Below are 5,232 nucleotides of genomic sequence, written 5' to 3' on the forward strand. Positions count from 1 at the left end.
TGAGGAGACTGTAATGGCCTTGACTGATAGCCAGAAGAAAAATACAGGTCTCAGTCAGTGCTACAACTACAAGCAACCAACAACAATGCTACCAACAACAAATTTGGAAGATTCTTAACCAGGTAGGCCCGTAATGGTATAATATTTGTATTTTGATAAATAAATCTTGCCTGAAGACCAGAGGCAAAGCTAAAGCCACTAGAGGTCAGGCAATGGTGACACGCACTTTTAATCCCAGGATTTGAGAGACAAAAGTCAGAAGGATCTCTGTGAGTTCAAGGCCACCCTGGGCTATACAAGATCAATGCAGAAACCTATGCGGTGGTAGTGGCCTACACCTTTAATCCCAGTCCTAGGGAGTCACTCTCTTAATCCTAGCACTCGAGGGAATATAACAGGAGCAGAGAGGCTTAGTCAGCTTAGTTTGCGATCACCAAGCCTTGGTAGAAGTAAGACTTCTCTAGTGGCTTGGTTGTTTTTGCTTTTCTGGTTTTTGGGTTGAACCAATTTTTGTCTCTGGGCTTTTATTATTCGTGCTACACCTGCCAGGCAGGCAGGCAATCTTACAGACACCTTGACTTCAGCCTCAGGGTACACTGTACATAGAGCCCCTCTGAGTTCCTTTGGATTCTGCGAAGTTTGAATGAACCTAAATGAGTATTACATAGCTTATTATAGCAGCAATTGAAAACAAATACAGACAGACATTGATGCAAATATAATATAACCTAAAATTTCCCTTATAGACATATGTTCTTCATTAGGAATCCTGTGATAATGAATATGATTAGCAACTTGACAGAATCTAAAATCACCTAAGATTCAAATTTATAGGTACGCTTGCGAGGGATTATCTAGTTAGGTTAGCACCTAGGCCAGTCTGTAAGAGATTATCTTAATTGAGGTGGGAAAACCTGCCCACAGTGGGCAGTTCTGCTCCCAGGGCTTGAGTCTTAGACTGAATAAAAAGGAATAAATCAAACTGAAGTAGCATTTACCTCTCTCTACATCCTGTCCTGTCCTGACTGGGGATACAATGTGACCCGCTGCTGCAGGCTCCCCCTCCCCATGACCTTCCTCCCAGGATGAACCCTGAACCTTTAGCTAAAATGACCCTTCCTTAAGTCATTAGGTTTTTTTTTTTTTTGCCACAGAAATAAGATAGTAATACAACACTACAAGCCCTTTGCAATCTTATCTGACTTTACAATGCTGAGAGGGATAGAAAAAGGGGTGTCATGGGTGCCAGAGGAATTGAAATTTGGGTATTGGGATTTGTAGCCATGCCTACTAGTATCCCAGAAGGGGAGAGGCACTGAAGACTGAGCTCAGTGACCAATGGGTAACGATTGATTTACTCTACCATGCTTATGTAATGAGACCTCTGTAATACAGCTGAAACAATAGGGTTTCATGAATTTCTAGACTCATGAACACATTACGGAGCAGGGTCGGCTTGGAACCGCTGCATCCCCGCATCTCTGCCCCTTGCTCTTTGAATCGCTCCCATTTGGATGTGCCTGAGTTCTGTCCTTTATAATAAACTGGCAATGCTAAACGAAATGCTTCACTGAGCAGGTGAACCTTTATCGCAAATTAGGAAATTGAAGGAGAAGGAGGTCATGGGACCTGTCCCCTCCCTGCTTGTACCTGGCCAGTCAGACTTACAGATGATACCGGGGAACCTTCAATTGGCATCTGAAGTAGGGACAATCTTGTGGGACCAAATTCCTAACCTGTGGGTCTGCACTAATTCTGCTAATTCTAGGATAATTAGTGTCAGAATTGGATTATAGAACACAGTTGCTGTCCAGAGAACTGGAAAATCAGCTGATATGAGAGAAACTCTTAGACGTGATACGGGACATGTGCGTGCGGAGAGAGCAGCCCTGGTCTTTATTTGAGCACACATCTTCTCTATATTTCCTTTTTAGCCAGCTGTTGTAAAGGGAAATATTTGATTTAGGAAAATGTAAAACATAATCACTTTTAATTATAGACACGGAATGCATAAAATGTGTTTTGCTATCTATTAGGAAAATATCCCCTCCCACAACTGTAAATGTGGCTGAGAGACAAGGACAAAATAATTATATATTCACCTCTGTCTTTCAATGAAGACAGAAAGAGCTTTCCATTTCAAATTTGTTTTGTTTTGTACCACATGTGGGTTAATTAGATAAAACCATGTCATGTGCCAGTTCCAATCAGAACTGAAAATAATCAGAAAACCGGGTTTGGCATAGTTTATGCTGTTTTGGCTCAGACAAACAAAGCACAAAATGCAAATTGGCTCCAGAAAACAACGTGTGTGTTCTCCTGCCAGCTCTTCTTCCAAGGGATTAGCTGTAGCTGGTACCCAAGCCGAGGATGCTGCTCCAGGTGACCGGCAGACAAGCCTGGGAGGTGCGCATACCCGTTTTCTCCCATTAGAGAGCGGCCTTTGCCACAAAGGGCACTTAGGGGCCTAATTGTTGGGTTTATCCTCTACTGATGTCCTTTGGGCTCATGTCTTGTATTTTTTAAAAATTCCATGTAGGATTAGCCATGGCACCATCCCACAGCTATATTTCCTTCTTGTAGCCAGTTCCCCCAAACAGCAAGGAGTTTCTCCTTCTTCCTAACATGGAATCAAGAGTATTCCAGGAAGTAAATATTTTAGCAAGTATTCAAGCAATATGAGTAATCATTTTTAAATTAAACCAGTCCAGCTAGTTAATTCATTTCATTTATTATTAATATTTTTCTACACAAACGGTATGGCTTCAATACACAGAGGAGTGTGACTACATGTCATCAAATGTGTTTGTGGTTTGGATATGATGCTCCTGTCAGTCTTACGTGTTAAGGGGTTGATTGCCAGGGGACAGAACTTTACCAGTTGTTTGGATCGTGAACGCTCTTGATTCATCAATGGGCTAATTCAGAGGTGGCTTCCTGTTAGAACGTGGGTTCTATTTGGAGGAATAGGTCACTGAGGGTGAGTCACTGACAGGTGGAGCTCCTCTGTAGATCTGCGTTCTCACTCACTCTCTGGCCATCATGAGGTGAGCATCTCTGATCTTCCATATACTCCCTGATTTGTCACTCTTCCTCGCCACAGCCCAGGTAACAGAGCTAAGGAACCAAGGACCGAAACCTTGGCAATTGTGAGTAAGACTAAACCCCCACTGTTTTAAATTGTTCTGGGGAACTTTTGTGTTAGTGACCGAATGCTAGCTAACACACCTGGACTTAATGTTCTTTGATGGATAGAACACACGGTAAATGCCTTTGCTTATTCCATAAAGCTGTTTGGTAGCTGGCCCTTGGCATTTTGCCCACCTCATCCATCTGTATGGTCTTCTTTATGATTTAAGCTTTGGAAAAACCGAACAACTTGTTGTACTATTCATATGCAATGGTTTCATATACCCCATGCCTCCGAGTCTGCCTCGTCCTATAACAAATCATGCCTGATCCTAGCCCTTCAGAGTCAACCACGGTTCTCGTGTTTCCTCCCTCCCACTACGCTTTGCCCTCTAGGACAGCCTCTTTCCTGACATGACCAAGATAGTGGTCGGTGAGGAAACTCAGGAAATCGATTACATCTGGGATCACAGTGTTAAAATACACACTTTAAGCATTATTTTTTAATATCTATGTAAGCCCCCTCCCCAATTTTTCTTTCCTTTGTCACCATCAGGAGACACTTTTAGGCATTTCTTTTCCTTTTTGACAGAGTCTCCTGTAACCCAGGAGTGGCCTCAAATTGGCTATATAGCTGAAGACGACCTCGAACCTTTGATCCTCCTGTCTGTGCCTCGTTAGTGCTGGAAGCACAGGTATGCACCACAGCACCAGTTTATGGAATGTTGAGGATCAAACCCAGGGCTCCGTGCATGCTGGACAAGCATTCTACCGACTGAGCTTCAACCCCAGCTCCAAGACATTTTTCTTTTTACTGAAAATCTCAGCAATATTGCAAAAGTATAACGCCAAGACAGAAGCTCCTGTGCACTCTGTTTCTCTGTAGAGGGGAAGCCTTTTACACAGATGTGGGTCTCAGTTCTGCCTCAGGGGCACTCACAATGGTAATAATGTTTCCTTTGAGGCTTATAATTTGGTTTTCTTTAAAAAGAAGAGGAAGCAATATCTTCAGGCAAAACCGAGTACGGAATCACATCTAATCTTCAAATTGAAATAGTTTTCTTTTTTTTTTCCATTGCATACACACTGCTCAGTAGCTTTGGAGGATTGTGTCCATGTGTGCAGGTGGAGGGGGTGGTATTTGTGCACCTTGTCATTCACATTGGGAGGCCAGAGGTTAATGCTGCGTGTGGAGTGTTTTTTACTATTGTTTTCAATGTTGTCTGTCTTCTTTTTAAAAAGGATAGTGTGGTAGCTTGAATGAGAATGGCTCCCCCGGACCCAAATGTTTCAATACTTGGCCTCAGTTGGTGGAACTGCTTGGGAAGGATTAAGAGGTGTGGCCTTGTTTTGAAGGGATGTGCCACTGGGGGGCAGGCTTTGAGGTTTCCAAAGATTCTCACATTCCCAGCATGTCTCTCTGCCACCTACTTGCATTTCAAGATGTCCCTTTGCTGCAGCTAACACTTGGAAACTGCAAACCAATCAAAGACTTTCTTCCTATAATTTGTTGTGATGGTTATTCTTGGTGGCCAACTTGATTATGTCTGGAATGAATCACAATCGAAACATGGAGGGCACACCTGTGAGAGATATTGTGCTTGGCTTGAAGTGGGTGAATCCATTTCTAGTCCAGACCTTTGAGGTAGGAAGACACACCTCTCATCCAGAACTTGGCGTGGCACAGGTTTAGATCCAGATCTTGGGGTGGGAAGACACACCTTAAATCCGGGTCACACCTTCTGCTGGAAGCCTATGTAAGGACCTGGAAGGAGGATGCTTTTGCTCTTTGCCTGCTTCCCTTCGCCTTGCCAGCACATCCACACCTTCACTGTGTTAGAGCCTACTTCTTCAGGATTCCAGCATACACTGAAGACCAGCTCAGACACCCAGCCTTGTGGGACTGAGAAACTCTAGACTCTCGGACTTTCTGTTCACAGCTAGCCATTGTTGGGTTAGTTGCAGCCTGTAAGTCATTACAATAAATTCCACATATATATGGAGAGAGAGAGAGAGAGAGAGAGAGAGAGAGAGAGAGAGAGAGAGAGAGATTGATTCATTCCATAGATTCTGTGACTCTAACAGAACCCCGGCTGATACAAT

The sequence above is a fragment of the Microtus ochrogaster genome, unplaced genomic scaffold (assembly GCF_000317375.1).
Source record: "Microtus ochrogaster isolate Prairie Vole_2 unplaced genomic scaffold, MicOch1.0 UNK88, whole genome shotgun sequence".
In the NCBI taxonomy this organism is placed as follows: domain Eukaryota; kingdom Metazoa; phylum Chordata; class Mammalia; order Rodentia; family Cricetidae; genus Microtus; species Microtus ochrogaster.